This window comes from Citrus sinensis, chromosome 3 (assembly GCF_022201045.2).
Source record: "Citrus sinensis cultivar Valencia sweet orange chromosome 3, DVS_A1.0, whole genome shotgun sequence".
In the NCBI taxonomy this organism is placed as follows: Eukaryota; Viridiplantae; Streptophyta; class Magnoliopsida; order Sapindales; family Rutaceae; genus Citrus; species Citrus sinensis.
In genome coordinates, this window is record NC_068558.1 from 29,336,887 (window position 1) to 29,349,213 (window position 12,327).

Here is a 12,327-nt window from a genome sequence, read left to right on the forward strand (position 1 = left end):
AAAGAAAAAAAATCAAATCAACGAAAAGAAAAAAAAACCAATTCAAATCTGGTGGGTCACTCAAATTTATTTCGGTGTCTTCTCCATGTGGTTGGTACTTTAGATATGGCTTTAATCTTTGACCATTAACTTTAAACGTGACATCGTTCTTTGGGTCCTTAATTTCAATTGCCCCATGTGGAAAAACAGTATGAACAATAAAGTGACCAGACCAACGAGAGCGTAACTTACCTGGGAATAGGTGCAAGCGAGAATTGAATAAAAGCACTTTCTGACCTGGAGTGAACGATTTTCTCATAATTTGCTTGTCATGAAAGACTTTCATCCGTTGCTTGTAAATCTTGGCATTTTCGTATGCATCATTGCGAATTTCTTCAAGTTCTGCCAGTTGTAATCTTCTTTTTGAGCTGGCTTGCTGCATGTCAAAGTTGAATTTCTTGATAGCCCAATATGCACGATGCTCGAGTTCTACAGGTAGGTGGCAAGCTTTTCCATACACTAGCCTGTAGGGTGACATCCCAATCGGGGTCTTGAAAGCCGTTCTATATGCCCATAATGCATCATCAAGTCTTAATGACCAATCTTTTATGTCCGGCCTCACTGTCTTTTCTAATATGTGCTTTATTTCTCGATTGGAGATCTCAACTTGGCCACTGGTTTGCGGATGATACGGAGTCGCCACTTTGTGTGTGATTGAATACTTTGTCAAAAGAGCTTTGAATGCTTTGTTACAAAAGTGGGCACCACCATCACTGATTATTGCTCGAGGGAATCCAAAGCGCGAAACAATATTGCTTTTCAAAAATCCTATTACCACCTTGTGATCATTGGTTCGACATGCAATTGCTTCTACCTATTTTGATACATAGTCAACAGCAACCAATATGTATTGATGGCCAAAAGAAGAGGGAAATGGTCCCATGAAGTCGATACCCCATACGTCAAAAATCTCAACCACTAAAATTGGATTTAGTGGCATCATGTTCCTTCGTGTAATGCTCCCCATTCGTTGACACTTATCACATGAAGAACAGAAAGTGTAAGCGTCTCGAAATATAGTTGGCCAATAAAAACCACATTGTAAAACTTTAGTTGCTGTTTTCTTAGCACTGAAATGGCCTCCACAAGCTTGTTCATGGCAGAATGAAAGAATATTCTGAATTTCACTTTCTGGGACACATCGTCTAACAATTTGGTCTGCACAATACTTGAACAAATACAGGTCATCCCAAAAGAAATTCTTTATTTCTGCAAAGAATTTGGCCTTGTCTTACTTGGTCCAATGCTCTGGAAGTTTACCTGTAACAAGATAATTAACTATATCAGCATACCAAGGTAATACTTCTACATTCATTAATTGTTCATCTGGAAATGACTCATTCAACGATAATGATTCTGTAATTGTGTCAAAATGAAGATGAGAGAGATGATCCGCCACAACATTCTCTGTGCCTTTCTTATCTTTGAATTCCAAGTCAAATTCCTGCAAAAGTAACACCCAACGAATTAGTCTAGCTTTTGCATCTTTCTTTGTGAGAAGATATTTAAGAGCAGCATGATCTGTGAATATAATTATTTTACAACCAATGAGATAGGATCGAAATTTTTCCAATGCAAACACTACTGCGAGCATTTCTTTTTTAGTAGTTGAATAGTTCAACTGTGCATCATTCAATGTCCTACTAGCATAGTAAATAACATGCGGAATTCGATCAACTCTTTGTCCTAATACTGCTCCTACTGCATAATCAGATACATCACACATGAGCTCAAATGGTAAGCTCCAATTTGGGGGCTGAATGATGGGTGATGATGTCAACAAATGCTTTAATTTTTCAAATGCAACAAGACATGAATCATTAAAGACAAAATGTACATCCTTAGCAAGTAGATTGCATAAGGGTCTAGAAACTTTGCTAAAATCTTTAATGAAACGTCTATAAAAACCAGCATGCCTAAGGAAAGATCTTACTTCTCTGACTGTTTTGGGTGGAGGAAGATTAGAAATGAGATCCACCTTGGCTTTGTCAACCTCAATACCTTTGCTCGAAATGATGTGACCGAGAACAATACCTTGTTTTACCATAAAATGGCACTTCTCCCAATTCAAGACAAAGTTCTTCTCGGTACATCTCTGCAGAACTAGCGTTAGATGATGTAAACATTGATCAAACGAGTCACCAAAGACAGAAAAGTCATCCATAAAGACTTCAAGGAATCGTTCAACCATATCAGAAAAAATGCTCAACATGCATCGTTGAAATGTAGCAGGTGCATTGCATAATCCAAATGGCATTCTCCTATATGCAAATGTGCCAAAAGGGCAAGTGAAAGTAGTTTTTTCTTGATCTTTTGGTGCTATGGGAATCTGATTGTATCCTGAGTAGCCATCTAGAAAGCAATAAAATTTGTGGCCTGCTAATCTATCAAGCATTTGATCAATAAATGGTAAAGGAAAATGGTCTTTACGTATGACAGAATTCAACTTTCTATAATCAATGCATACACGCCATCCTGTAGTTACTCTAGTTGGTATCAATTCATTATCAGCATTGGTAACTACTGTGACTCCTGACTTTTTGGGGACAACTTGCATAGGACTGACCCATGAACTATCAGAAATTGGGTAAATGATACCTGCGTCTAATAGCTTAAGGACTTCAGTTCTAACAACTTCTTTCATATTAGGATTTAACCGACGTTGCATTTCCCTAGTAGATTTAGCATTTTCATCAAGGTGAATGTAATGCATGCAGTCTACTGGATTTATACCTTTTATGTCTGCTATGGTCCATCATAATGCTCCTTTATGCTCTTTTAAAACATCCAACAACTTACCTTTTTGTTCGTCATTGAGGGATGATGAAATGATTACCGGCAAAGTACTTTCTTCCCCCAAAAATGCATATTCCAATGTGTTGGGCAATGGTTTGAGCTCAAGTTTCGGTGGTGATTCTGATGATAGGATGAGTTTTTTCTCTGATGGTACTAGTTGTTCAACTCTTGACTTCCATTTATTAATGTCCATAGATGGTGCTAAGTCAAGTAGGAGGTTGACCTCTTTGACCGATTTGTCAATATCAAAATCAAAACCAAAGTGAGTTAAGCATGTCTGTAAAGGATCATCACTAAGGTTTGAAATAAAAGTGTCATCAACTAATGCTTCTATTAAATCCACATCAACAATTCCATCATCTGCATTGTGAGGTTGTTTGGTAATGTTGAAGATGTTCAGCTCCATAGTCATGTTGCCAAAGGACAACTGCATATTTCCAGTCCTGCATTGAATGTGAGCATTCGCAGTTGCCAAGAAAGGTCGGCCTAAAATAATGGGGATGTGCTTCCTTGAATCCTGTATAGGTTGAGTGTCAATTACAATGAAATCAACAGGAAAATAAAACTTGTCTACCTGGATAAGCACGTCCTCCACAATACCACGAGGTATTTTCGTGGACCGATCTGCAAGTTATAACACCACTGGAGTTGGGTGTAATTCTCTCAGTCCAAGTTTCACGAATACAGAGTAAGGCAACAGATTTACACTAGCTCCTAAATCCAACAAAGCATTCTCAATTGTGTGATTCCCTATGCTACATGAGATAGTGGGGGAGCCTGGGTCTTTACATTTTAAAGGAATTTTATATTGGAGTATAGAGCTAACGTTTTCAGTTAAAAATGCCTTCTTTTGAACATGCATATTTCTCTTTTTAGTACAGAGGTCTTTAAGAAACTTGGCATAAGATGGAACTTGTTTAATAGCATCAAGCAAAGGAATGTTAACACTTACCTATTTGAAGATTTCGAGAATCTCACCTGTGGATTTTCCCTTCTTGCCTTTAGCTAACCTCTGGGGGAATGGAGCTTTGGGAACGTATTCTTGTGGGTTGGTTTCTTCTTTCTCCTCCGGTGATGAGTCCTCAACATTCACAGGTACAATTTGATTTTCTTTTGTCACTGGCATCTCCACTTTGTTATCGACTTTTTTTCCTTTTCGCAAGGTCATGACTGCTTTGACTTCTCCATGCTGCTGTGGTGAACTGGTACTTACTTCATGTACTCCTTTAGGATTAGGCACTGGTTGACTTGGAAACTTGCCTTTCTCAATAGTCATTGCCAAGGTTTGAACTGAAGAAGCAAGTTGTCCCACCGTCTTCTCGAGGCTTGAAACTGATTGAGCTTGTGAGTTGAAGCCCGCTCTCAACTCATTTCATAGTCCATCAATGGTGCGGTTCTGTTGCTCAATCATGGAGTGAGTAACATTCTTGAAATTCTGGAATGCATCCTCCCATGGTCTGGGTTGAGAGTAGTTCTGGTTCTGATTGTATGGTCTAAATGGGGGCTGAGAGGCTTGAGGAACTTGAGGAATTTGTGGAGCTGGAGCTGTTGGTCCATTCTGTTGGAATCCTTGAGACCATGAAAAATTGGGGTGGTCTCTCCATCCAAGGTTATATGTGTTGGAGTATGGGTTGTAATTTGATGGCTTTCTCATTACACCTATGGCATTGGCTTGATCTGAGTATGAGTCATGGTCATGTGGTTCTGTTGATTTAGCAGTCGATAATGATGCTATTTGTCGAGCAAGACCTTCAACCATCTCCTTGACTTCTTTGATTCCCGAAGTTGACTCGCCAATGTGAACCCCATTCACTCCTTTAATCCTTCTAGTATTCCTGAGTGATCGACTCTGTTGTTGGGAATTGTCCGCTTGTCACTGGAAAAACTCCCAAATTTCTGATGCACTTTTTGACATTAGCTCCCCTCCACTTGTTGCCATTAGCCATTCTTGCACATTCGGTAGTAATCCCTCCAAAAAGTATTGGCATTGGTGCCATTTCTCATACCCATGATGTGGACACTTCAAGAGTAGCCCATTGAATCGCTCCCATGTTTTGAAAAATTGCTCGTCCTCTCTCTGGGTAAACTCCGAGATTTCCCTGCGAATAGCATTGATTTTATGCACTGGGAAATATTTATTCAAAAATTTCGTTACCATTTGTTCCCATGATGAAATGCTATTGGCAGGCAATGTATTTAACCATGAACGAGCTCTATCCTTTAAAGAAAATGGGAATAATCTAAGTTTAACATCATCATCTGAAAAATTCTCATATTTAAATGTTTGACAAATGTCATGAAAATCATTCAAATGATTATATGGGTCCTCATTTTCTAGGCCATAAAATGTGGGGAGACAATTTAGCACACTAGGTTTTAGTTCAAAACTCCTAGCAGCTACATTTGGGTATCTTATGCATGATGTGCTCAAATTAGCTAAAGGACTGAAATAATCCTTAAATGACCTCTCTTGTGGTGCTTGTGAATCCATTCCAAATTTATTTTTAATGTGCTTTTGTGTGCGAAGTGTTTTTTCTAATTCAAGGTCTATAGGTTCAAGATTAGGAAATAATGACCTACGACCATGCATGCAAAACAAATAAAATAAAAATAAAGAAGAGAACAAAACAAATAAAAATAAAGAAAAGAGAGAAATTACAATACTAACCTTATTGCGCTGTTACAACCTTTCTATAAAAACACACTAAAACAAATACGTGAAATAAATTAACTAGAAGTAAATTAATAAGAAAAAAAATTACAAAGAAAAAATAAATTACAGAATTTTAAAGAAGAAAAAAAAAATTCTTAACTCAAAATGTAAATTCACTCTTTTTTTTCTTTAATAAAAAAAGTACAAGAAAACAATTTAAAAGAAATTATTCACAAAAATTAATTCTATGAATTAAAATTACTTACCTCCCCGGCAACGGCGCCAAAAACTTGTTGTGCAAATTTTAATGTACTCGCAAGCGCATGAATCTATTGTAGTATAGACTAATGGTGACGAGTGTCGATCCCACAAGGAGGTGGATTTTAATTATGTGTATAATTAATTTTGTAAATGAGTGGTTGGATTTATGGTGGAAATGATTTGGAATATGCTAAAACTTAAATTAAAATGGCGAGAATGAATTCTAAAATTGGAATTACAATGGAGAGAATAAATTAAAGAGAAAATCTATTAAATTGACATACTTAAGTATCTGGATCCGTATCAACATGCATCATGAGCTAAATAATCCGTATTAATGCCAATTAAATCATGAGGGGGGAATCCACACCTCATGAACCACGCTCTAATCAATATGGTGCTATGGACTTATCGTGCCAAATAATAATAACCTTATACTAGAGGGCTGGTGAAACCAAGGCAGTACTAGACAAGATTAGTATTTATTAAAATGGGGCAATATGGGAATTTATTAAAATACATAGAAAATACAAGATGGAGAAGGAATTACAGAAAATGGATCCCAAAAATGGATTCAGAGATATCAAATTAGGGGGGAGAGGCCCCCTTTTTATAGATACATGGAGTAAATCATGGCCATCAGATTAAAAACATTTTGGACGCTCAGGATTGCGCCACATCATCAGTCAACAGTACGTGGTTTGACCACGTGGATGAACAGTAACACGGTTTGACCCGGATGAACAGTAACACGATTTGGTTGAAAATAATCATGTGTGATGCATGTACCGTACGCGAGATTTGTCGTCTACTGATATGCTGCCACGTCACCATCAACAGTACATAAGAATTTTGGTCCAACAGGATCGTGACACCTCATCAGTTAATGCCACATCATCGGTCAATGCCACGTCATCGATCCGTCTATGTAAACAGTGCCGTGAACAGTAACGTATACAGTACCGTATATGTGAATAGTGCCATTTTTCCTTTTATGCTCTTCCTAAGGTTTTCGACCGTCCTGAGTTCAAAAGTGATTTCCGTTTTGCCGCCTGATCTCTCCTTTATTGTGAAATGACTATAATGCCCCTAAAATACAAAAATACTTGATTAAAATAAAACACATGTAATTAAATAACAAGAAGGTTAAATACATAAAAGTAAGGGTTGTTAGTAAGACTTGAAATGTAAAATGATGGTTTTCTCCTTTATAAATATTCATTTTCTAACACTCAACATTAAACCCGGCCCGGATTATTCGGGTTCGTCCGAGTCCGGGTTATTTTGCCATCCCTAATCTCTTCACTAAAAGTCACACCAAAGCCATTAAAATTGAAAATGGCCAAAGTTTTTTTTTTTTTTTCATGCATTCATATTGTAAGCTTTGCCTATAAATAGATGAGTAGAATGCATTTGTAAAGCATCTCAATTTGAGAGAAGTAGAGAGCAATTGCAAGTGAGCTCTTTGAGAGAATTTGAGAGAGTTTTCACTTGAGTGTTCTAGTGAGGATCCATTTGGGTGTATTGGGATTGTGGGTTTTGTGAGTTTTTCCTACTTTTGTAAATTCTCATTATTAGTAAAATTATCTCCCAGTCTTTGCGCATGGACGTAGGCATTGCGCCGAACCACGTGAATTATTGTGTCCTATTTTCTTTGCATTTATTTGTCACATTTATATTTCTCCAAAAGTTACAGTGATCGTAAATATTGGTAATTGCTCGACCTCGCACTTCCGCAACAAAACATTCATGGGAAGCAATGTTGGAATACAAAACTGCGAGAAAACGTAATGCTTTGAGTGTGTTGGACGCACTGAAAGATGATGAAAATTTACTTTGCCAAAGATAATTCCTCTTTATAAAGATAATTTCAATTTTGTTTGTTTCAAAAAAATCAACGAGAGGATTTCATGCTTTCTAATTAATTCCTCCAATAAATGTAATAATATTTACATTGTAAAATAATTTCAATACTTAGAAAATATTTTAATACTTTACAATCTATTAGATATATTTTATTATATAACATTAAATTTATAATAAATAGAATCATAATATTAAAACAAGTGTATTAAAATTTAAATTATTTTGAATATTATGTAAAATAATAATAACATTAGTATGTGAGATTTTTTATTGTAAAATATATTTAAGGCAAATATTTATTTAAAATATCTAAAATAAATAAATATATATTATTAAATAAATATAACAATATACATATTTAAATTTATTAAAATATTAAGTTATTTTAATATTCTTAGTCTATTGCATAGATTACATTATTTATGTAATATTTTTATTTATTAAAAATTTAAAACTTTTTAAAATGGCATAATAGTCAAAAAGGGGTGTTGGTGACTATTTCTTCAAACCTAGGGTTGTACACGTCGTTTTCCCTTAAAAGAAAGAATAATTGAAAAAAACAAGAGTCTTATGAGAATATTAGAGGGGTAACAATAATCCAACTCCGTGAAAAGAATCAACAAGAAAATAATAAAAGACATTTTTAAATTAACTCATGCATCAATTAAAGATCAAGACAAGAACCTAGGTCTTAGAAAAGCTTAGCTGTGAAGCTAGACCTCAATTTCGATAAGAAAATAAGATTAAAAATTAGATGAGTGATTAAAAAGGGATATTTTTGAAATTAAAAATAAGAATAATTGGAAAAAAAATAATAAAAAGGTTTTATGAAAAGATTAGAGGGGTGTCAATAATCCAACATAAAAAGAATCAACACGGTTCAACAAAAGTCAAAAAATCTAAATTAAATAAGCACAATTAAATTCAACGAACCTATGAAGGCCAAAAAAATTCCAACATCAAAATAAAAGAGATAAAAATCACAAATGTTCACACTGAAGACAACCATGAACAATATTTTTTTGCCAAAAATCTTTTTGGCCAAATATGTGATATGATCTTTGTATAAAAAACAAAGGATTAATTTTCCCTCTTTCTTTAATTTTCAACTCATGAGAAATCATAAAATTCAATGCTTCAATTTAACATGAAAATAAATTGCCAAAGTAGATACAATAAATGGACAAATAAAACGTAAATGAAATACCATATGCAAATTTAAAGAACATAAATTGAAATTGGGATGCGTACTTTCACTGTTACACCAGGCTTTACCCTACATTTGAGTTGTTTAAATCTTTTAGGTGGTGGTTCGTCATCATCATCACAGCAACCACTGCCACTGGCTGCCACTGCATTTTCTGCAAGGCTTCGCTTTGATGTTGTGGCTACTTCCATTTTTGATCCAACAAAATTTTGATGGGATTCATTCAGATCATAAGAGGTAAAGTGAGTCCATTGCTTTGTTGTTTGGTCAAACTCCTCGACTTTGTGAACATAAACTGGATGGAAGCCACACCTCTTCACCTTCAATTCAGGAATTGAGGGGGATTTAAACGACAACTCAATATGATTAGATTGAAAACACCAATTAGTATCGTAGCAGCGTTGACGAGACAAAAAGAGTAGCCAAAGATGGTCTGATCCATATAGCAGTGCAATTGATGTGTGGGAAATGAACGCCATAGGGAATGCTTAGGGACATGAAAAACTGAGCAAATAGCATATCCCACAACCTTATTTGTATTATACAAATATGAAGGCCTTGTGATTGTTATTGAAGAACCCTCATTCTGATACATGAACCACTTTGGAATTTCACTTCCTGGAACAACGATGTGCAAACGATGGCTTGGATCTGACATTGCCTGCAACAAATGGGCTATTTCACAGCCAAGCAAGAAAACAAATGAAGAAAATTAATTGCTTTCCACTGGTTTAAGAATTGACACCATTATTGATTGCTACTCTATTAGAAGAAATAATTTTGAATAAAGCACAGCATCATTAAAACAAATGTGTTGATATTTTTTTCAGTCATCAGATGATGATAATTTCTTCGTACATTCATTCTATGGCCTGACTCTGTTTTATGTCTAAAACTCAAGAAATTCTACAATTCCTTTGTTCTACCACATCGTTCATTCAACAATAAATAATCAAATTCTGTCATGTATATTTTTATTTAGAAAATTGCAAAAAAGTTAGTCGTTAGAAAAACTAATTGTAATTGATTGAATAAACACTGGGTTTGCACTGTCTTTGTGGTAAAACTTTGTTAAAGACATGTATAGATGAACTACCAAGCCATGGAAATTATGAAATTAAAACAATATATTGAATCAAAATAATTCAAATTCATAGCGAAGGAATCTAAGAATCGTCTCACTAGCCGCTTGGGAAACCAAATAGTTGATGCAACACATCAGGTGGGATGCACGTTCCTTCGTGGGCATATTATCGAACACGTCCTAGGCACGAGAATTATACTATAATTCCTCAACAAACTCCTCTCTTGAGATTGCCCTGCAAATTCTATATAATCATTCCTTTGTCTATTTTTCGTTTGTTCTGAGCCCAAATCAAGCTGAGATCGATCATATTCATACAGATATTTGTCTTTCTTCCTAAAATTCTCAATACAAGCTTGCCAATTTAGGCACCGTTCAACATTTGTCTACTAACCATTGTAGCCTCAATTCCTAGGTTCAAGTATTTAAACCCATACAAATTGTTCGCTCTACCTGACAAACGGACACATTAAAGATTGCCAATGAATCAGACCCTGTGTTTTTTTTGGTGATTGTACAGTTTAAATGACTATACAGTTTATCAAGAAATTAAAAATCCAAGCTGGAATGCAATTTCAAATAGGTAATAGTGAGACATGAACATAATGGTAACCATGAGTATAAAAAGGCTTTGCTCTTTATTCGATTTCCTAAATTCTTGTAGCTTGAGCTTCTTCATCATCAGTAAGGCTTTGCTCAAAAAGGAAAAAAAAAAAAATCAAAACACAAACACAATACTTATAGAGGTTTAGCTACGAGTGGACTATGCCTTCTTTATTTGTTTTCTCATAACAACTCACAAACTTAGAGAGAAGATTACAAGCTACAGAATGGACCTAACCCCAGCATATGAGATGAGGCTTTATATACAGCCACGATGACATCATACAAGATACCTCTTCGGTCATCGGCTTGTTATGGGTTTGTAATAATTTCCAGCCCATTCTATCCGATTTAGCAGCCATATAATGATACTAATGCTCGTCAAAACGGCAGTCTTTTATGGTCGTTTGATCATTATGTAATATGTATAAGTGTGTGCACGTGACCAACCCGTGCACTCACTTAGTGAGTTTAGACGACCTCAGCCGGACGTCGTACAGAGGTCCTCTAGGGTTAACCGAAAGATCGTATGCAAAAAAACAGCAGTTCATACTATCATTTATTATTCAGCCGACATTGCGTCTGGTCTGGGAACTAGATTCTGGTTCATTCTTGAACAATAGCCATTAGTGGCAACTATCACTTGGGATTTCTCCTCCTTCCACTCGTAGATTACAATCACTGAGATCCCATTTTGTTAAAGAACATAAGCATGATAGAGAAGGTAACATCAAATTAGTCATGGGATCTAAACTCCTTCACATCATATTGGTAGGGAAGCACAAATCCCATGATGTAGATGATAGTGGTCCACTGCTTTAAGATTCTTCAAGAGAAAAATGGAGGTCGGAAGTTGCCTAATTGCTGTTCTACTAATGTCAAGCTCTTCCAAGCTTTCTACTTTACCCAAGTTCTCTGGCACATTTTCAAGTTTGGAGCAGCTAGAGAGATTCAGAATTTTAAAAGACTTCAAACCATTGATGGTACTTGGAAGACTCTCGAGATATTGCCAATCTTTCAAATTCAACAAAAGGCCAGTTAGAAGTTCAACTGACAATGGCAATTCTCGAATAGTAGTTCCATCTAAAATGAGCATAGTCAGAGATTTCATACTTTTCGAAAACTTTTCCAGCTTCAAACAACTAGAGAGCGTTAGAGTTCTTAAACATTTTAATCTACTTATAGTAATTGGAAGACTCAAGAGATATTTGCAACCTTTTAAATTTTGCAAAAAAGGCCAGATAGATATTCAATTGACATTGGCAATCCTCTTATAGCGGTTCCCAACAACCGAAGCACCAACAGATGTTCCATACGTCCCATGATCTCTGGAAACAATCTGAATTTCAAAAGGCCAAAGAGATTCAAAGTGGAAGGAAATTTTAGAGCACTTATGAAATTTGGAAGCACTTATGAAATTTGAATACTTGCTTGCTGATCAAGAAGTAATTGACAAGTAATTGAGTGGGGCCTTAGTAAAGGATGACGAGGAAGCGTTTTTATTGATAAAAAGAGACATCGATTCAGACAACATAGCAATGGAGTAACGTAGGAAGCACATTAGATAAAATAAATTAGAATTTATTAGGAATTATAATATTTGGGTATTTAGTATTTTATTAGAATTTATCTTATTTTTTAAACTTATTCGATCATGTTTGGAATTCTAATCTAATTAGGATTTTAGATTATTTCTCTTATTTAAGAAGGATTAAGATTAAGTTGGCTAGGCTTTTTTACTGATAGTTCATTATAACATACATAAGCTTCTCATCAATAATATATAATATTTCTTAATTGAGATACTTTCTCCTTTGT